Raw genomic sequence first — 22897 nt, 5'->3', positions numbered from 1 at the left:
TGTTCATATAGAAAATAGTGGTAAATCATTCTTTTCATAGACCACTTAGCTGCTTATCACAATTAACCTTAATTTCAGAAATATGACGTGTTATTTCTTGAACATTAAATATGTATATGTTAAGTGCTGAATATAGTGTGTATTTGGCAGTCATCAGAAATCTGGGTTGCTTCCAAGTGTCCACTAACAGGTGAATGGATAAGCAAAATGTGGTATATACATACAATGGAATATTCATCAGCCTTAAAAAGGGACGGAATCCTAACATACTCGAAACTTGGGAACATGCTCAATGAAATAAGCCAGTCACAAAAAGACGAAAACTATAATGATTCCACTTATATGATATACTTCAAGCAATCAAAATTGTAGAGACAGAAAGTAGAATGGTGGTTGCCAGAGACTGGGGCAGGGAAAATTGAGTAGTTGCTGTTTAATAGGTATAGAGTTTCAGTTTTACAAGATGAAAAGAGCTGTGGAGATGGATAGTAGTGAAGGTTGCACAGCATTATCAATGTGTTTAATGCAGTGAACTGTATACACATAAATTTGGTCAAGATGGTCAATTTTATGTTACCTGTATTTTATCACAATAGAACAAAACTGAAAAAGGAATTGCCAAATTTCACAATATAAGTTACCGAGGGGATAGTACTAAGGTCCAGAGTCTTTATAAATATTTACAGTATTAAGAACTTAATGTTTTTCTATGATTTTTTATAAGTTTAAGAAAAGCCCAAATTAACAAAACCAAGAAGCTAAAAGTTTAAATGACTAAAGTATGGCAGCTCACCTGCCTAAGAATAAAGAGGCAGATGTCAGAACACTTGGATTCCAGCAGCCATCCGAAAAAATGAAATCTTGCCATTTGCAACAATTTGGATAGAACCGGAGGGTATTATGCTAAGCGAAATAAGTCCATCAGAGAAAGACAATTATCATATGATCTCACTGATATGCAGAATTTAAGAAACAAGGCAGAGGATCACTAGGGAAGAGAGGAAAAAATGAAACAAGATGAAACCAGAGAGGGAGACAAACCATAAGAGACTCTTAATCTCAGGAAACAAACTGAAGGTTGCTGGAGGGGAGGGGGGTGGGGGATGGGGTGGCTGAGTGATGGACATTGGGGAAGGTGTGTGTTGTGGTGAGTGCTGGGTGTTGTGTAAGATTCATGAATCACAGACCTGTACCCCTGAAACAAGTAATACATTATATGTTAATTAAAAAAAAAACACTTGGATTCCAGTCCTAATTCTGCCATTTACTAACTGTGTCTTTGATGGATTTTAGTCTATATAATGGAGGTATAATTTTACAGAGTTGTTTTGAGCATAAAATGAAATAATAGAAAAGTGTATTGTAGCCTAGAAGTCTACAATACAATAGTTTTTTTTTAAGATTTTTATTCATTTAAGACATAGAGATAGAGAGAGAGAGCATGAGCAGGGAGAGAGGCAGAGGGAGAAGCAGGCTCCCCGCTGAGCCAGGAGCCTGATGTGGGGCTCAATCCTAGGACCCTGGGATCATGACCTGAGCCGAAGGCAGATGTTTAACCATCTGAGCCACCCAGGCGCCCCTCTTCAAAATAATTTTAATTCCCAGTATAAAAGGAGATAAAGACTAATTTTTAAATCCTTGCTGGTTCTCACTTACACTTTCCTGCTTTTTTCATTTTTTTGGATGGCTGCTGGAATCCAAGTGTTCTGACATCTGCCTTTTTATTCTGAGCAAATGGAGAACGCTTTCTTTCGATTGGTGGTGTTCAGCCTTCAAGAGGACTGTTTGGACAGTGGCTGTCCTAGTGGGAAGGTAGAATTATAATCAGATTACTTTTGATTCTTTTCAGACCCACATCTTTATTAGAAGGTTGTTTGGATTCCTGTAGTCAGTGGTATAAGGAAACACTAGGTTATTAACAGTTTCCAATGATTTCCTCAACAGTCCCTTTGGTTTGTAAAATCTTTTGATGCCTTTGTGGATAAGAGGTGGGTGAGGTTAGTGGCAGTTGACACAGACTCTTAAGAAATCTGTGATACTCTTATATTCTTCCCTCATACCCCCAATTCTTCCCTTCCCTACCCCATTCCATTTATACTTTTTTATTTTTTTATTTTTTTTTAAGGTTTTTATTTATTTATTGAGAGAGAGTGATAGCATGAGAGGGGGAGAGTCAGAGGGAGAAGCAGACTCTCTGCTGAGCAGGGAGCCTGATGCGGAACTCGATCCTCGGACTCCAGGATCATGACCTGAGCGGAAGGCAGTCGCTTGAACAACTGAGCCACCCAGGCGCCCTCCATTTATACTTTTTAAATTGGATATTATGTGACAACCAACTTTTCTCTGTATTGAATATATTACATTGTTGATAAGTATCAAATATAATTGCCAGTAATTTTCCCTAATAGTTACTCTGGAAAATTCTCATTTCCTTTGAAAAGATGAAGGAAAGCATTTTTACTTAACCAAGAGAAGTTTTTGTTTTTCACACTAAATCTCTTATTGTCGTATTCATAGATTAGAGACAGATGTCTTAAACTTGTAAGGTAGTCTTTGTAACGTGTTGAACTGCATACATAAACATTACATGTTAAAAGACATTAAATGTATTGTTAACAAGCAATACACTATAATGAATGGTTCTACCTTCTTAGAAATGGGGATTTTGTATTTTCTGTTTGTGTATGATGTTACTTTTACATTGTTTTTTAATCATGGGCAATATATACTTTTATCAAGTTATTCTTGGGATATACTGATGGGACATGCTTAAAGCATTTAGAATACTCACGTAGAAGAGAAAAGTGGGGTACTAAAAACTCAGTATGGTGGATATTACAACACTTGGTATAAATATTGAGAAATACTTGTGATTCATCTGTGAGATGAAAACAGCCAGGAAGGGAGGGATCCGTGACATACCTGTGCTGGTCCGGAATGGGAATTCTTTAGAATTTTGTACATAAACTTTTAATTTCTAATGATATATTTAAATTCAGGGAATGCCCTTATGTGGGGGGAAATTGAGTTCCATTTTGCTTTTACTGGGTGATTTAAATTGCTTTTTAAATAAACATATAAAAATATGGAATTTTGGGCGCCTGGCCTGGGTGGTTCAGTCATTAAGCGTCTGCCTTCGGCTCAGGTCATGATCCCAGGGTCCTGGGATCGAGCCCCGCATCGGGCTCCCTGCTCGGTGGGAGGCCTGCTTCTCTCTCTCCCACTCCCCCTGCTTGTGTTCCCTCTCTCGCTGTGTCTCTCTCTATCAAATAAATAAATAAAATCTTTAAAAAATATATGGAATTTAAAAGGACTATATTTTGTTCTATGAAGGACTTTAATTTTTGTTAGTTTTTTGGCTTATGTTCCTTAATTCCACAACATCATTAATAATACTTACCTTTGAGTTAGGGCATTTCCTAATGCCTGCCTGTATTCTTCCCACTGAGAACCAAAACATCTTGATTTGGGATTATTTGATTCTTCCCAAACATATACTTGAGTATTGGTGCCTAATCCATTCTTGCTAATTTCAACCCTAGTGTGACTTTTTGACCCTAAGATTTAAAAAGTAATAAAATCAGAATATTTTAAACAATTAAAATCTTATGCTCTGGTTATTGTATTATGGAAGCACCCCGTGTGCTTCCTGTGTGTCCATGTATCTCAGGATGACTGTTCTGTCCCCACTTTGTGTAGCCTAGATACCCAAGCTAGAGGCAGAAACGGCATGCTTGATAGCCCCCTCTGCAGAGATTCTATTTTGACTAAGGTGAGGAATGGGGAAGGTGCTATTGTGGATAGCAAGTACATCTCACCTTCCCACAGAGTAAACTGTCCTGTACCCCCAGTGAACCTTCTGACTTGGTTGGTATGATAGGGAGAAGATAGAGGAATATATTTCTAGGGATTCTTTATTTTTATTCTCCATTCCTTCAAAGGCCCAAAGTTGAGAACCAATGCTCTAGTTCATTAGTACTCCAATAGACTGTTCTTTGGAGTCATCTAGGAAATTTGAAAAATACTGATATCTGAGTCTTACCCCAAGATCCTGATTTAAATGGAATGGGGTGTAGCCTGGGTATTGGAAATTTTTGTTAAAGTTCCTCATGTGATTCTATTTGCTGTAAAAACTGTAAAGTTTGAAATCCACTGCCCTGTCAGTAAAGCGAAAGTAGGCAAAGGGATTTTTAAAACTTATCCTTCACAATTGTGAATAATGTAAGCTCCTTGAGGGCAGGAAACTTGTTCTCCACTGTGTGCCTAACATGAACTGGTGTCTAGCACTTAGTAGGCACTGCAAGAATACTTTTTGTAGAATGAAGAAGTATGCTTAAGAATCAGTATATTTTAAAGAATGAACCATTCAAGCCTTAATTCTTTGAAGTAATCTGAATTATATGAACTAGTGATAAGTTAGTGATGAAACAGATTAGATTCTTTTTGTGTGCATGTGGAAGAAAAGCTGAAACTAGGTATTTATTAAAATAGCGATAAGAATCCCTGCATGAAGTGCAAATATGTTTTTGTTATTCCCCTTAAGTGTATTTGCACTTGAGCTAACCCTATGGGACAAAGTGATTATCCCACTGAGGCTAACTCCTACCATGTAATGTTTCCTTGATTTGGTTATTTTATCCTTTATCTCTTGAAAAAGATTTTTTCTGCTTGTTGTCTACATGTGTTTTGCTTTTCCTGTGTGTGTTTGTGTGTTTGTGTGTGTGTATTTAAATGCAGTACTGTCTCCTTCCTTCAGGAAACACCTTTTTTTCTGTGTGATGATATAGTTTTTGTCATTTCCACTTTAATGTGAACTAAGAAGTCCTCCTTTTCCTGTGAAAAGGAAATTTCCCAGCTGTTCATAAATTGTGGAGCCTGCCGTGGGAGAGGGGAAGATCTCAGAAAGAGTTCCTTCTCTCTATTCCATGTGTTCTTTTATTGCTTTTTCCGTACAGCGTTTCTTTTCATTTCTAATATATACCATCTAATTGACAAGATGGTGACTTTTTGGTGACTTCCCAAGATGGTTTGAGGGTTAGCTCTGTTTTTGTATAGTCAGACCCATGGTGATAGTACTTTGTGAGAACTGTGGCAACACTGTTTTGCTCTCCTCCAATTGATTGAAAAGGTAAGCTGGGAAAATCAAAAGATTGAAAGGGGTATTTGGAAGTGATTTTACAGTGTTTTCTTGGTTAAAATGCTCACCACTTCCTCTCTTCTGTAAACACACCCATTTGAGCATATCATAGTTTCCTTTGTTTTGAGCCTCTCTTATATGTATGTAGAACTACCATTTTGAATATGATCTCCTGTTGATTTAGTGGGAGCACCTCTAGTAAACATTGAAGTATCCAGCTAACTGACTTAAAGTGGAGCTGTTGGGAAGATTTGCCATGCTATTAAATTATTGTTTGTCCCAAATATACTGCTCCTTTTGCTCATGTGGCTTCTAGTGCCTAGAACATTCTCTTGCTGCTTCTTTGCTTGGCTTTTATCTTTTTAAATTATAATTTATAAATCACATGTTAGCTCCATTATGAAATTCTTCTTTTCCGCCTCTGTTGCCTTGGGCCTGGGTAAGGTGCCTGATGTTTATGAGTTTACATGGTATCCTACAAAGGATAGAAAAGGAAATTCTGGGTTTTTTAAGTTATATTTTGGTGCCATAGAAACAACTTTCAGAAATGGGAGACTAAGGATCATACATAGAAATACGAACTTCTTAAGAGCCAAGGCAGATTTTGTCATTTTTGTTACAACCTGTTTCTTCAGAAGAGTAGAGCCAACACAGGTTTTTTATTTGGGGACATCATGATTAAAGGTTATTCTGTGGACTCTCAAAATACTTGTCATCCATATGTTTACTGACACTTCATCAAGGCTGTTTGAATGCGTGTATTACACAGGCCTGGTCAAAGGGTGAGTAGGTGCTGGAAATGAGAAGTGAAGGGAATAGAATTAGGGCTTGGGAACATTTATGTTTTTTTAGATTGCTACTTCCTGTTCAGCTAAGGAGAGTCCTGTAATTTTTCTTTTAGTTAAGGAGATAGTCTGTAAGCTTGACAGATGACATATCACAGCTGTATCCTGTACTTTGTGTGAAAATGCATTTGCTTTCTCTCCTGTTCATTTAATTTTTCTAATTTCCTAATATATTAAAGTTTATTCTAGTGTTTCATGGAGGAAGAGTTTGGACATGTGCCCAGACAAGAATGTGAACAATGGTTAAATACTAGGTTATAGTCAGAGAGTGAATTAAATATGGATATGTGTGCTGCAAAAACTGAATGACAAGGAGAAACCCCCTCTGAATAAATTTTGAAAAGAAGGTCCCAAGAGCATTTGAATGTTTTAGACCAGTGCTGTAATTGAAGTAGTTTTTTTTTCTTTTTATAAACCACACAATTCCTTTATGAAGAATTAAATACTTTCTCTGTATTCTAACCATTCCACTATTTTATTCTCAAAGTTTTAGAACAACCTCAGGATGTTATTTCTTTCATCTAACCATCCTAAATATCTTTGATTGCCACTGGAACAGTATTACCCAGAGCTACTTCCTTCCTTGAAATTTTATACTCTAATGTCTATTTAAGTTTAGTACACCGGTGGGTTATGTACATTAACACAACTTCATTTTTGACCTTGGTCAGATAGGTTTGAAATGTTTTTTGACATCTCAGTTGAGGTGGAATGTTTCGTTGGTGATACAAAGGAATGACAACGTGTTCCGTAGGAGAGAGGGTTCCAATTTGAGCATTTTCTCCTAAGCAGCAACTTTAACTTTGATGGAGTGGAAAAAGTACTGACCTGAAGTCAGGAGATAAGTGCTTTGTATGACCTTAGGTAGTGACCTTAGGCACCTCTGAAATCTCACAAGTACAAAGAGAGAATTGGACGAGATGACCTATAAGGTCTTTTCAGCTATTTTTGCTATTCATAGAGCCTGCTAGCACAAAATGCAGTTGTATCTCTCCTATTAGTGTCTTTTACTCTCAAAGACTCACTATATAATATGAACAATAAAAAGAATAAAGCCAAGCGCACCTGGGTGATTCAGCCGGTTGAGTGTCTGACTCTTGGTTTTGGCTTGGGTCATGATCTCAGACTCCTGAGATCCAGCCCCAAGTTGGGCTCCTTGCTCAGTGTAGGTTAGTGTTGCCTGCTTCTGAGTTTATACAAATTGAATCATTCAGTATCTGCTCTTTTGTATCTGGCTTCTTTTGCTCAACACTTTTGTCTGTGAAATTCATCCATGTTGTTGCATCATAACAATAGTTTATCTCATTATTGTTTGTAATCCTTGATATGAATGTACACTAATCTATCCTTTTTGTGGATGGCCATTCAGATTGTTTCTAGTTTTGGGCTTTTAAAAATAATTCCGGGGCGCCTGGGTGGCTCAGTCCGGTAAACGTCTGCCTTCTGCTCAGGCTCAGGTCATGATTTCAGAGTCCTGGATCGAGCCCCAAGCCCCATGTCCCCATGTTGGGCTCCCTGCTCCAGCGGGGAGGCTGCTTCTCCCTCTCCCTCTGCCCCTCCCCCCACTCGTGCTCACTACCTCTCTCTCTCTCTCTCAAATCTTTTTTAAAAAATTTTGCCATGAATATTCTTGTTTTTAGTGTTCTTATATATATATATATATATATATATATATAATTCATGTATTTGTGTGTGTGTGTGTGTGTCTGTGTATACACATGCATGCATCTGTTGAGTGTATTCCTGGGAGAGATGTAGCTAGATTACAGGGTATGCGTGTGTCCAACTTTTGTAGATAATGCCAAAAAATTTTCCAAAATACTTGACTAGTTGGCATAAGGATTTGTACTGTTTGAGTTCCAGATGCTCCACATCCTTGCCAATACTTGGTATTAACAATTTTTTTTGTTTGTTTTCATTTTTAACCATACTGATAGGTAGATAGCATATCTCCTTGTGGTTTTAATTTGTATTTCCCTGATGACTAATGATGACAGGCATTTCTTCATTTATTGGTCATTTGGACATTCTCTTTTGGGAAGTACCTGTTTAGATCTTTTATTAATAAACAGATTAGGTTGTCTTTTTTTTTCTTTTTTTAGTGATTTTTAAAATATATTCTGGATAATCTTTTATCAGATTAAGGTTTTATCAGTCTAAAGTCAATAGTTCTTCCCTTCTGAACAATACAAGGATCTTAAAACATTTTAACTCTCATTCTCTATTTCCATATTATGTGATATTATTAGGATTTTAGTTCCAGTTTTTTAACCTTCTACATTTGTTATTGCTATTATTTTATATGGTATTTTAAAAATTATTCACTTGTTTACCATTTTCTTTCCTCTTCTATCTCCATTCTTCTAGTTTTAATTTTTCTGAAATTCATCCTCTAAAAGCTTCTTTAATGAGTTTATAGAACTCTTTAGTAAGATAGTTTTTTTTTGTTTGTTTTTTCTTTTTGTTTCTGTTTTTGTTTTTTTACTTACTCTTGATAGTTCTGTTTGATTTACAGTTCTAGGCTGACTGCTATCTTCTCTCAGCACTATTATTTGTGTCCTATGAGTTTTTTTCTTTTGAAATCTTATTGCAAATGTAATTAACAGTCCTTTATAGGTGATTTGTCTCTGAAGTTTCTAGCCATGATTTCCCCATATATGACCTCTCCCCTATTCTGTTTCCCCTTTAGAAACTCTGGTATGTTGGACCTCTTTGCTTTCTCTTTTTCTTAGCCTCTCTTTTACACATTCCATTTCTTTGTCTCTCTGCCATTCTGGCTAGTTTTTTCAAATTTAGATTCCAGTTTATTCTCTCTACGTGGGTCTAGTCTACTCTGTTTAATCCATTCACTATGTTTTTTTCGATTATTCTGTAGTTTTTCAGCTCTATTGGTCTTCCTTTATAACATCTTGTTTCTCATGCTTCCAGTTCTATCTTCAAGGATTTTGAACATTGTAAAAACTTATTTTATATTCTGTGTCTTAGTATTCTGTTGTCTGCAGTTCTTAGGGGGAGGTATCAAATTCTACTCTCTGTTGTTTCTGCTGACTTTTGTTTAATGTGATTTGTTACTCATGTGCTTTGTAATTTGAATTTTTAACTTGGCAGAATTTTATCTGTGGAAATCCTTAGGCAGTCTGTTTTGAGAGCACCTTTCTCTAGACTGAATTTATGTTCCCTTTTTGTGGGGTATCAGTAGTGCTACCAGCCTAAGGCCACTTTGTTATTCTGTTGGCTTAGGATTTTTTGGACCATGTTGGGGGTATGTATTTTTTTTTTCTTCAAATACCAAATTCTTTGAAGAGTAGGCCTGTTGTTACAGATTCTCAGGGGAGACTTTCTTGTCCCACTCAGCATTCTGGAAAAGACAGATTAAGGTGTTGTGGTTTTTTGTTTTTTGTTGTTGTTGTTTTTGGTCTGTGTGTGTGTGCTTTTTAATTCCTCTGTTGGTGGACAGATTTTTTTGGTCTACCTTTTAACTGAGGGTTATAACAACTGACAAGGGTTATAACAACTCCCTACCTTGTAAAGAACTCTCCACCCCCTTAACTTACGACTCGAGGAAAACCTGCTTTTTAATTTAGCAATTTTTTATTCACAACATTGAGCTCATCATCTTCAGAAGACCAAGCAACTTTTATTTTTTACTTCTGATCTTACTCATCCTAATAAATCAACTATGATTATGATTAGGATTCCTTCATAAGTTTTAAGCACTTACAATTTGTTTATATTGTTTTTTTTAAATTTTTTATTGTTATGTTAATCACCATATATTACATCATTTGTTTTGGTGTAGTGTTCCATGATTCATTGTTTGTGTTTATATTGTTTTGTGATATAATTTGTCTAGTTATTTTGGAAATAACTGAAATAAAAGTATTTCCATGAGTATTTTCTAATAATGGTATGATCTCTATAACTGCTTTATATTAAGATTTGCATGTTTAGATTCCTCTTTTGAGCCCTAGCTACAAATCTTTGTTTTTAAACCAATGATCCAAAATGCTAAAGCTGTGGCTGCTTGCTCTGTTCTCACTATACTAAAAACATTGGTCTAGATGCACTGATTGTTTACTGGTTTATGTACATCTTGACTTTTGTGTCATGGCAAAGGCAAACACTTGTTGAATGCACAACGTCCTTCTTCCAATTCCTGTAGGAAGGTATTAACTAATGCTTACAGGAATGAACAGATTTGATTAATGTAGTAAATCATCTGCAAAAAGCTTGAAATATATTTGAAATATATCTTTTTGTTGTTGTTGTTTTGCTTTCATTTCTGGGGGTGTAGCAAAGGTAGTAACTGTTTAAACTTGAAATTGAAAAAAGTAATTTGCTTCTGGCAGAAGGCCTTTCCAAATTCCTTTCTGTAGTTTCCAGGCACATGATTGAAAAATATAGTAGTAAATGTATATTATCTTATTGCTTCCAGTTTTTTTTGTTTTTTTGTTTTTTTTTAACTTAAAAGTAACTCCAGAGGTACTCGTTTGGGTCTTCTTTCTACCCTCTCCCTCCGTTTTATTTAAAACACCGTATCATTTATTATATTGGGCCAGCAGGAATCAGTTTAAAGGGTTTGAGAGCTGTTTTAGATTAATGACTTGGCAACTTGGAAATAGCCCACAGGAGTCACAGTCCTGCTTATCTTGGAGTGAGTTTTAAAAACTCAGCCATTAAGAATTGTTTCCATAAGCTGCCAAATTGAGAGTTGGAGTGAAGAAAAACCTTACGCTGCTTCACATTCTTGTCAGTGTGTTTTGTGGGGATCTTGTGGTTGGAAGGATGGCATAGTGCACAGGATGAAAAGCTTTGTCATGACAATCAATCAGTAATGTAGCTCTGGGTTTACATAGATTTTATATTGCTTTTCCTCAGAGTTCTCAATTTTTCATTTTTATATATTATAAGGTAATCTCTTTTGTTTAATATTTTTTCAAGTGATAGCTATTTATTGCATCCTAGCTTTCTATATTGGAAAAACACTTTTTCTTTTTCCCATTTGTAGGATTGCACAGCGGCCTTTCAGTTAAACAAAATCAAAATTGTCCACTTGTTCAGTGTTCCACCCCCTTGAAATAAGCCACATAGCTCCCTGTGGGTATGCCCAGCCTCATGCTGCTGCCACAGTTACTTTATCGTCCTTATCTCTCTTGTCACTCTTGGCCCCTTTAGATGTCTCTTCATGTGCTTTCTTAGCTCTTCCTTTGCCCTCTTCCACCCAGTTTTTGTACTGTTCTAGTCACCTCCCTTCTCAAAGGCTCAGGAGCAGTTCTCATGAGGCTTTTTGTTGTTGTTGTTGTTGTTGTTGTTGTTGTTGGTTCTTTTCTCTAACTATTCTGAGAAAGTTACTTACTACCCTGTCCAAAGGTATGTGTTTCACTGAGAAATTCGTACTCCAGGATCAAACCTTTCAGTCTGAACATTTTGCAACAGTTTTTTTTTCTTTCTTTGTCAGAGCTTAGGTATTATAGGTGTGAATTCATGAATATAAAGTACACATGGCTCTTGAATCCCAGTATAACATGTTAAACACGGGAGATTACTATCTAAAAGAACCTGGCAAAGAATCTTTAAAGAATTCACATAAATAATCCTACCTTAATTTCTCTGTTTTAGATAATTTTCACTTAGGTTGTCACATAGTGTGTGCTATAAATAATGATCTTCATATTATTCCTCATAAAATGGAAGATTTGTTATTTATGTGTACTTTCATGTGGAAACCTATCTTAAACTTTAACTTATGACATTTTCACATGGGTAGTAACCTGATCAGAGTGGGTGATCTGTTCTCAGCAATTTAATATGGCATCCCTTTTACTTTTGTCAGATTAGCCCACAAAAGTAACCCTTCTCATATGTATCAACATCTTTCTGAGCCTTGAACTTGAAAATTTAGGCAACTTACAAACACAATGCTTGTGATTAGTTGTGTTTTTCTTTTTTCTTCCCAGCCCCTCCCTTCAAATCTACCGTCCTTGTACTTGATACCCTTAAGGATTTGAGCCCATAGAGTATGGTGTACCTGTTCCAGGTTGACCATGTCTTTGTATACTGACTTTGGTATTAACCTAGAACATTCTTATTCCTCCTTCCATGAGGATATGGTGGCAGATCACAGTATGACTGGCTTCAAGATAATTGGTCTTAATTATTTCTAAGTCATTAGTTAGTGCAGCTTAAGAACAAACATTGTTCCAAGAAAGGATACAAATGGCTTTTGAGATTTTTAGTGTGCAAGTCAGAAGATTAGCAAAAGCTCATGACACAAAACTGTATGGTTTGCTAGTAGATTGTAGGGTTCCTATAGTTTAAATTATACAAACCACTGTAAGTTGTTAACTAGTGACAATTTTTATTTCCTTTTTGTATTAGTTGCCATTAGTGATACTTTTATTTAAAGTAAAGCCAGGTGGGGTGCCTGGGTGGTTCAGTTGGTTAAGCGTTCGAACCCTTGATTTCAGCTCAGATAATGATCTCAGGGTCATGAGATAGAGTCGTGTTTTGGGCTCCATGTTGGACATGGAGCCTACTTAAGATTTTCTCTCTCCTCCCTCTAACCCTCCTACTCTCTCTAAAAATAAATTAATAAAATTAAAAAAAATAAAGCTACATGTTAAAATACAAGTTTATTAAGAAGCATGTTGTCTTTTCATATCTTTCTGCCAGAGTTGTACATCATCCCCCCACCACACCTTTTAAGACCAAGCTCAAGTGTAACTCTAGGAACCTTTACAATTGGCTCTTTTCTCTGAGCTCATAATATGTCTATTATAACACGATAACACAGTGGGCTAATATAATTGCTTAAGAAGCTGTCTCTCCCTTCTTCTTCCCCCAACCCACTAAGTTGCTAGTGTTTTAGGATCAGGAATAATGTCTCATTCATTTCTTGCATTCTCCACCATATTACGTCCTCAACTGTAGAATGTGATAGGTGTTAATGAATTATTGTTAAAAGAATAAATAAATTCAACCAGAAGTAGAAAGATTTATTGATTAATTGACTTACCAACTTTGAATTTAAAGGTAAATTTTTAAAATCTAAAATCAGAGTAGATTAAAATCAGTGCAGCTGTAGATTTGGCACAGAACAAGTTGATATTCTCCAACTAGAGTAATACTTGGGGGCAAAAAGTATGATGCACTAAACTGAAGTGTTTCTAAAATGATAAGAAGAGATGTGTTTATAGGCCAGTTTTGTTTTTGTGTTCATTTTTGTTTTTTTAAAGATTTTATTTATTTGAGAGCAAGAGAAGAGGGAGCACAAGCAGGTGGAGGGGCAGAGGGAGAGGGAGAAGCAGACTCCCTGCCGAGCAGGGAGCTTGACTCAGAGCTCAATCCAGGAAGGCGAGATCATGACCTGAGCTGAAGGTAGATACCCAACTGACTGAGCCACCTAGGCGCCCCTCGTTTTTGTTTTAATTAAACCTCCTATCATACTACTGGTTTACCTAAGGAAATAGAAAGGTGGCAAATCTACCAGCTATCCACAGATACTTTCACTGAGGGCAGGTGGAACTGGAGGGATTAAAGAATGGGAATGAAAAGGAGGAGAACATTTCTAAACCTGTCTAGTGCCCTGTTTTATGGTAGCATTTGGGGGATTTGGAACTTTTTGTTTGAGAGGATAGGATGTATTCTTGTAATGAATAGGGAACATGTGTTCCAGAGCTTGACCTGAGAAAAGATCGTTAGTCCTTTAAGTCATGTGATTTGTCAGCTTGCCCACCTACCTACCTTACAGCAGTGTTTGAAGCTAAGTATTTGAAGACTTTTTTTTTTTGGATGAGAATACTTCAATTTCTGAAGATTAAAAAAGAAGGCTTTTTTTTAATTGGGTAAATTATTTGAAATGTGAAACATTTTTTCAACTAAGATTTTTTTTTCTCATGTTTAGAAAAGGCAACAATTAAAAAATGTCTACCTTGGTCCCCCACACCCTTGGATGGAACCAATCAAAACAAAAGTAATATTTTTAACACGAAATTGCAGAAGCACCTGGGTGACTCAGTTGGTTAAGTGTCCAACTCTTGATTTCAGCTCAGTCGTGATCTTGGGGTTGTGAAATTGAGCCTTGCATCAGGCTCTGTGCTCAGTGCAGAGTTGACTTGAGATTCTCTCTGTCCCTCTGCACCTTCCTCTGCTCATGCGCACTCCCTCTCACTCTCTCTCTCAATAAATAATCTTAAAAAAAAATTGCATGTGTCATGAATGTCTAGGTCATATGGCCATAGAGCATTTATATTTACTTGTTTTCTGTTCCTTTTTTGGGGGGACTTTTCCCCAAAGCAGAAATTATTTGTGAATGCAGGTTTTTTAATAGCACATAAACGTTTACTCTTCCCTTTTTAATGTTTTGGTTTTTTTTTCCCCCCCATGTAGTCTTTGTCTTCCTCTAAGAGGTGGTTAATAAAATGCATTGTTTTTGGAAGTATTATGCCCTGGGAGAGTCAAAGCCACATATTGTTTTTCCACTTCAAGTTTGGCAACTTTCAGATATAATACAAACTCACTAGTTTGGTTAATTTTTATCTTAAATGGGGATCATGTCCAATCTTTAGACCTAATGATTTACTAAACTTCTGCGTCAGCTTTATTATTGCCAATCATTGTAGGTTATGTTGTATACATTTTTTTATCCAGCAAAAAACCTAATTTTGAACATTAACCATATCTCACTTATTCCCAACCTTGCCTCTTCTGTAACTGCTTCATCTTTAAATCCTGAATTACCTCTTTTAACAAATAACCATCTATCAGATATTAAATAGGCAAAGGATATTATTCATTTACCATCCATATTTTTTGAACTTGCCCTATGCTTAGGTGCTTAGGGGCCCTGCCTGCCAGTTGCTCACAGCACGAATGAGAGCTATACCAGCAAACAGAAAATTGTGAGTCGATGTAATGAGTGCTATGTTGGAGGTAAGCCAGAGGGCTGTGACACATGAAGCTTTGAACTTCAACGTGAAGGCTTTCCTTCACAAATCCATCTTTGCAAGGGAAGCAAAACCTGGGTTTTCCTAAATGGGAAATTACAGAATATAGCCAGATGCCTGCAGACAAGAGTTGAATTTCACCAACTTGGCAAGGCTTTCATTATCTTCTGAAGCATGAACACCATGGTTGGCATTTTTATCAAGGAGTTATCCATGTTGTATTTATTACTTCTGAGAACAGTTGGTTTGGGGTGGGGAGTGTCATAAGAGTAAGAGCTATGATTTAGCACTGCTATGGTTCTAGGGCCATCTCTGACAGGTTTCATAACTCCAGGATGGCAGACTGTTGATGGAGTTGAGTCGTACTCCTCTTAATTGTCTCAGCTTTGTTTTTTTTTGTTTTTGTTTTGTTTTTCTTGGCCAGGCCTTTTTTCTCCCTGAGTTTTTCTCCCTCAGCTGAATCTCTTGTGCTATTTGGTCGTCCCTCCCCTATCTGGGTTCTGTTAATTCCAGAGCCTCCCCACACTCTGTGTAAAATTGGCCTATTATGAAAATCACTTGTAATGAAAAAAATCACTTCTATTTTATCTCCATTGCCACGAGTTGTGTGATCCTTTATGCTTAACCTCTTGGAGTCTCCGTATTCTCATATATAAAAGGAACCTAATAGTACTGCTCAGTGGAGCTGTTGTGGGTGGTACACAGGATAGGTATTTAAAGCACATAGCAGTTTGAATTATTCCAGTGGCACTTTAATTGCTTAGCAGCAGTTACTTCTCCAAGAACACAAGAGTTTGCACACAGTTGACTTTTAATCTCTTTAATTTCATGCCCTGTGATCATCTCCCTGCCCCCCACTTTTCTAGCACTTTGCTTTCCTTTTTGGTGAGTGTTTGGACTTAGTGTTTTGTTGGTTTTTTGTTTTTGTTTTTGTTTTTTGCTACTTTGATCATAACTGAGTACCCATTATCCAGGCATATCCATTAGCACTTATGGCATGTGCTAGGCATTGGAATACAAAGATTCTCCCATTGAAGTAAGGGAAACTAATGGAAGCAGCCATCTGGTCTGAGTTCTATAATGCTGTTATTTAAAGCATAATGGAAACACAGGATGAAGAAGCTTTAATTTTGTTCTGAGTAGATTAGGAAAGTAGGTTAGATTTTAACTGGGCCTTGAATTCTGACTTGGTGGTTAAAAGGAAGATCACGCTAGGGAAAGGGAGCTCTTTATACAAAGACTGGTGGAGATATAAGTATATATGGTGTAAGTAGTCACTACCAAGTCAAAAGTCTGTTCTTCCCTCCCCCTACCATTCCAGTTCTTTTTTTTTTTTTAATTTATTTATTTGAGAGAATGAGATCAAGAGCATGAGAGGGGGGAAGGTCAGAGGGAGAAGCAGACTCCCCGCCGAGCAGGGAGCCTGATACGGGACTCGATCCCGGGACTCCAGGATCACGACCCGAGCTGAAGGCAGTCACCCAACCAACTGAGCCACCCAGGTGCCCTACCATTCCAGTTCTGTCATAGTAGGAAGGCAAAGAGAAAACAAGTAGCACTTTTTTCCCCAGAGGTAAAAAATAGCTTGCCTCTGTAGCAAATAAAGAGTTCTGCTTTATTTGCTATTTTTTGTTTGCATATGTGAAATGAGAGCAAACAAAGGAGTAGCACAAAAGCTTCGAAGCAGTATGTGAATGGGCATATGCTTGAACTATTCCCACAACTGTTGATTTTGCTTCCACTTCTTGTGTTTCCTTCTTTTGATCACTTACTGCATGCCAGGCACTTTACAAAGGCTATCTCTTTTAAGCCGTACAACTTTTATGAATTAAGATTTTCCTTGTTTTACATAGGACAAAACTAAGACTCAGAGGAGTTTAAAAAACCAAAACCAAGAAACTTTGTTAAGATATATAGCCTGTAAGTGGCAGAGCTCTTCCTCTGAGCCCAGCAGTCTCTCCCAAGTTTCTGTTTTCTTCATCCTAAAGGCCCAACCAATAAATTACTGACCAGGTGGGTGACTGGTACAGGCAGCCAAAACTTTTGAAGTTTTGTTTCCTTCACCTAAGAAGTGGAGTAATTGGAGCAGATAAGTCTACACTTCCTTTTAACTTTATAATTTCTTCTTAGGCTCCTTCCATCTGTTTCATTCACGCCTGATCACTTTGTGCAGCCAAGTTATGTGACGTAGTGGGGAATGTTCTAAAGCATAGGTTGCAAAGGCATGACTATTTTTTTTTTTAAGATTTTATTTATTTATTTGACAGAGAGAGGGAACACAAGCAGGGGGAGTGGCAGAGGGAGAAGCAGGCTTCCCGCGGAGCAGGGAGCCCGATGCGGGGCTTGATCCCAGGACCCTGGGACCATGACCTGAGCCAAAGACAGATGCTCAACAACTGAGCCACCCAGGTACCCCAAGGCATGACTATTTAGAGTTGTTTAAAATCAACTCTTCTTTTGAGATTTATTTATTTTAGAAAGAGAGAGCACACGGGGTCGGGGGGTGGTTGGGGAGGGACAGAGGGAGAGGGAGTGAGAGAATCTCAAGCAGGCTCCCTGCTGGTCACGGAACCTATTAACAATGGCTTAATATCATGACCTGAGCTGAAATCAAGAGTCTGATGCCTAAAATCACTTTAAAATTAAAATAATGATTGCTTCTGAGGAAATAGAAGAGGGCATTGTCTGGGGAGAGGCATGAGGGAACTTTCTGGGGTTGAAAGTATAATGTTCTGCATTTTGATAGGCATTTGTACAAGTATACACTTACATTTCTGCATTTCATTGTATATAAATTTTATATCATAAGAAAAAAGGCCCTAAGCAAATATTGAACTCTGGGTAATGGTATGCATGCTGAAGTATTGGGGTGTATATGGATATCTGCCACTTACTTCAAAATGCACTAAAAATAACAGATTAATGGATGTATAGAAGAATGGGTAGATGAGGTATGTGATAAAATAAGTATAGTACAATGTTAATGGTAAAATCTAGATAGGGCTTGTATAGTGCTTACTGTAAAATTATTTCAAATTTGCTATAAATTTGAAAATCTAAAATAACATAAATATTAAGATATTATAATTGTCAGAGTGAGGAAATCACTTTTAAGATGAGTCAACAATTTCCTATCGATAGTCACCTCCTCACTTGAAGAGTCTTTTTTAACACCACCTCAGGCTCTAGTTGGATTACCATGAATTTAACCTGATTTAAACAGCTCAGAGAGACCTTTTCGTTCCTTAGCCAGTCCTGTAGATGGGGAGGTTCCTTCCCATAGACATTTCAAGTTAGTCTGAATGTTCCACAGAGCTGAAGCTTGCCAAGCAAAGCTCATCTCTGTGGCTCTCTGAGTCACTAATAGTTATACCATATTTCTAGAATTTAATGTCACCATCAGCCAAAGATTAAACTTTTCTCTCCCTCTCTCACACTAGAAATATCCTTGATCTGGTGATATTTGTTAAGGGAAAAGCCCTTTTTTTGGTCAACCACAAGTTTGAGATTTGAGATGCCTTGTGTTTCTTTATTCTTTAACAAATGACACTTCGTGCTTTCCCAGCACTTTAGTTGAAGACAGCTTCTCATTGTGCTGGTTTGAGTTCTGGCACTTGAGAGCATCTTCATTCTGAAGCTTATGGAATGTCCCTCTCATATTTGAAGCAGAGTGCTTATCTTCTCTTCATTGGTTAAGCCCCAGCCCCTGGTGGTGCCCCAAATGAGTGTCTCATCCAATTGCGTTTGAGAATGTATGGGTGTGAAGGGTTCATGAACTCTTGTGCAGCAGAAGTGGAGGGGAGAGCCCTTAGAACAATGAGTTAAATCATAGGGATACCTAATTTCATATTAAAAAAAAAAAACCAGTAAGATAGCTAAAATATGTTTTGAATTTTTTTCTTCCAAAAATGTCATCTTTTTTTCTAACTTTAATAACCATTTGCTACAAGTCACTTTACATACTGAAAGCACAGATTATTTTACAATCTTGTGTGTTTGAAAATATAACAAAGTGGCATTTAAATGAAACAAATACTTGAAATAAAATTGGAATTGAAGGGCAGAGGGAGGGGGATCAGGACACGTTTTGAGTTGTGCAGGAGCCCGTACTATAATTTTTAAGCCTCTGGCACTCAGTAGACAGTGTTTTTATTTAAAATCCACAAAGCTGGTATGGAGAGGGAAGGAGAAATTAATTGCTTCTGAGAGTTACCCTAGAAGATTGGATCAGTAAATTTACATGAATCCCTGAAACAGGCAGGTGTATGTGAGTGCCAAATAATGTCTGAACTAACCAAGAAAAACTTGCTTTTCTACATCACTGTGGTGAAAGCGTTGGTTCCCAACAACTTTCACGTTTATGAGGATTTTTTTTTTTTAAAGGGCCTAACTACACATTGGGCAAGCAACTGTGTAGTTCAAAAAGTATTGGCTGGATTTAACATACTGGGGGCATGTGGATTCCTAAGAATGTCACACCTTGTCTATGCCAATAAATCAGAGTGTCTATTCTTGATACTAAATCTGATGTCACTGGCAGATTTTCCCCTTTATTGGAAGGATAATAGTCAGAAGGGAGATTGTTTTTTCATGTATTTTGCTCTCTGATTGGGGTGTTTTTATGATTTTTTTTTTTTAAGCTATGAAATAATACTGGCAAGTCTCAAGAAAACTAGATCTGGATTTCATTTTGTCTTTTCAACTCTGTGATCTTGTGCACATTCCTGACATGTTACAAACAGCTTGTGTCTCTGAATGTGCAGTATCAATTTTCAGTGGTGAAAGCCCCAAAAGGAAACAGACTGATTCTTCCATGCACAAACAGCTGGGCAGTTGTGGATGGAATTAATTGCTGATATATATTGGCTTTGTTTTTCTTCTCTTGTCATTTCCTTTGCAGCTGTGAAAGTGAAGTTTGACTTGAAAACAGACATTTCCAGCAGTGCAAATCCAAAAAGTATCAAAATGGGATTCTTCAAATATATCTGACTGCTACCTTTGAGTTCAGTTTGGGGGTGAGATAGAGAGCAGCAAGGGATGGCGGGCAATTCATAATTATATATATGGTTGAAAAATAATTAAAACAGGCATGTGCACTAAGTATTTTTGAATGGGTTAATTTATTTTATGGTAAAAGCGACCTCATAATCCAACAAAAGGCTCGATCAGTCAGCAAGCACCCCCTTCCTAGGATCCTGGAAGTTGTTATAGGCCACCTCTGAAAATATGGGGGGCGGGGGGAAAGAAGAGGAAAATACCAAAATGTTCAGCATTGCAGACTGATTTATTGTTCCAGTGTGAGGAAGTAGCAGTTGGTGCAGAGGGTAATGTGACAACATGTATCATTAAAAATAATATTTTCCTGGTCTTCTCCAAAGTCTTTTCTTTGTTCTAAATTCAATGTAAATGATTATATAGCTTATTTTTTTTACCTGCGTGGGTATTTTACTAAAAAAACCCTATTTTTTATTCCATGAGTTATAGGAGTTCAGTTAAAAGTAACTGTTGGTTGTGTGTCCGAATGTGCATATACAGGAAGTAGTATTGGTTAAAATCACTTTGAACAATAACCAGATGTTTGGTAACAGTTTCAATAACTGATTATTTTAGACACTAAGTTTTTTAGGCAGTATGTATACATCTTACAGAATATCTTATTTGTAAATAGAAAAAACTGAAAAAACTCTATGAAACTATTTGAAAAAGCAGGTGCCTATAAAATTTTTTAAAGTCTGGTATGTGTATTAGTGATTTCCATCAAAGTAATTCTCCCTTTTATGTATTTTAATATTCTACAAAACAAGTTTATAAATCAAATCCTTTTTTTTTTTTTTAAGGCAACTCTTGCTAGTTAGTTGATAAGAAAATGCTTTTATTGTTTCTGCATTACCAGGAGAAGTAGAGCATTGATAGAGAAGGGTAGGTAATGCTTATGTTCATTATTGGATCCCCTATTTTGGCCAAATAGGCCAAAAAGTTAAGTTCTAGAGTGAGCAATGTTGCCAACACCTTGAGATATGCAGAAGCTGCTATTGCTAAACTTAGAAGTTGGCATGGTTGGACTTCCTTTATAGTAGTCCACTTCCACCTCACATTCAGCTGGTTGAGCTGCGTGATCTACCTTGCATTTTATCTTTACTTTCTTCACAAAAAAAGGAATGAGTCCATATTTTGTTTCACAGCAGAAAAGCACGAGTAACTGCCCTCCCCTCCCCCATTTCTTTGAGGAGGATTAACCAATTAAGTTTTGACTCTGAGGCCCTGAAAAATGTTGTGGCAGTATTAACGTGCAGTTTGCTGTCACTGAAGTCTGCTTTGGGTGTGTTATTTCCCCCAGAGTGGGCTCCACCCTTGCTCTAACCGCACCGAGGTTGGATATCTCACTGTTTAAAACAAAGTTCATTTTTAGGGCAGCATTGCATCAGAATTGCCACACAAAAACCAGCTTAAGAATGTACAGCAGCTTCATTTTTTTTTTGTAAGTAATGGGTTGTCTATTGTAAAACTGATAACGCACAGCTTAGGGGGAAGCATTGATAAGATAGATGGCTAGTTTTGTGCTAGCAGCTAGTAATGTGCAGGATTCTTCTTGGGAAGGAGCCTGTAACTTTATCACTCAACTAAATTTTTTCCTGTTAGTTCACTTGCTTTTTTTTGTTGTTGTTCCTTAAGCAGTTTACTGTTGTTTTTAATTGTTTGGGGGAATGACAATGACTGTTTAAGGAAAATACTGGTAGTTTCCCAAATGTGCTAATTACTTAACATAAAAATGCTTGAAGTAGTGTTTTGCACTGAATTTATTGGACCCATTAACAGCATAATCTGGCAATACTGTATTTCGAGACATCGTGGCATGAACTTTGTGTGTAAGAGTGGGTTCATTGAATTAAAAAAAGCCAGCATCTAAAGAGCCTTTATTTCTGTTATAATGATGCTTTGTCCTGCTGCTGTTGGGTATTTGTCAGAAGAGTTGGGGAAGGCTGCAGCCCAAAGTTCTGTTCCATGCCTTGTCTGTGCCTCTGTGTTCTTTCTAGAGTTTGTGACGTGAGCGGTAAGTTGAACTACAGGAGAATTCAGTGAGGTCCACATTCAGCAATTTTCCCTTTACAAATGGATCTGACTTTTTTCCCCTTTACATATTGGGGTTTCATTTGTAGCTGTGTTTTAAATGCCTGTGAAGTGTTTAATTATGCACTGACCAGAGTAGGCATGTTGAGAGGCTGTGTTCTGTGATCTCTTCTGTACTGACTATTGTCTTCCTCTCCTGCATGTCCATTGTGTACCCTTGTGGGATAGACACACCCATTCAGTACAAGCAAGTTGAAGCACTTGCTTCAGTTGAAATCAAAACTGAATGTTGAAAATGGCAGATTTTCGTAAAGCTTGCGGGGGTGACGTTGTGTCATCCTTTTTGGACTTAGACTTGTGAGCATTTCCTTGCTTTAGCTTCTTCTTTGAAACTTGGTAGTAATTGTGTTTAGCCATTTTCTAATATCACAAGGATGTAAGAAAAAAGTAGAAGCTTGGTGTATCAGATAAAAGCAATAGGCTGGAAATCAAAAGGCTATTACATTGGACACTGGTTTCTTCACTTGTAAACTTGGGAATTTGGCTTAGCTCTCTAAGAACTTTTCCAGTTGAGAATACCTTAATTCTCTTTGTAAAGACACATGCCTCTTCTAAAAATGCTAAAGGGGATGTATTGGAATTGAGGGGAAAAAATGTTTAGATGTTAACCCAGAATCATTCTTATAAATGACATAAAAACTAAAGCTTTACTTTAAATAAACTATGTATATCAGAAATTTTAGAAATTTAGTCTTTGATTCTGTTCTGAGCAGTAGAATTCACTAATCATCACCTCAACAAGAAAATAAATTTTCAAGTTGTTTTGCATCCCTACCCAATACACAAACCACATACACACCACTTAATTTCTGAAATAAGTTTCCCTTACAGCACAGAAAACA

The 22897-nt window shown here is 37.0% G+C and overlaps 1 protein-coding gene across 3 annotated transcripts in view; it reads left to right on the top strand.

The window, feature by feature from the left end:
- ADD3 (adducin 3) overlaps nt 1-22897 on the top strand; it is a 118284-nt gene that overhangs the window by 42696 nt on the left and 52691 nt on the right. For 2 of the 3 annotated variants that reach the window (XM_028095621.2, XM_028095619.2), the window contains exon 1: nt 21302-21405. The exons of the other annotated variant lie outside the window; for it this stretch is intronic. The gene's annotated coding sequence lies outside the window, so the exon portion shown is untranslated. Of the gene's footprint in view, nt 1-21301; nt 21406-22897 lie in introns of those variants that run through there. 3 annotated transcript variants of the gene reach the window in all.

This window comes from Eumetopias jubatus, unplaced genomic scaffold (genome assembly GCF_037043125.1).
Source record: "Eumetopias jubatus isolate StellerSeaLion01/CBP00866 unplaced genomic scaffold, mEumJub1_p1.0 scaffold_17, whole genome shotgun sequence".
NCBI lineage: Eukaryota > Metazoa > Chordata > Mammalia > Carnivora > Otariidae > Eumetopias > Eumetopias jubatus.
This window is presented reverse-complemented; position numbering and strand designations above follow the sequence as displayed.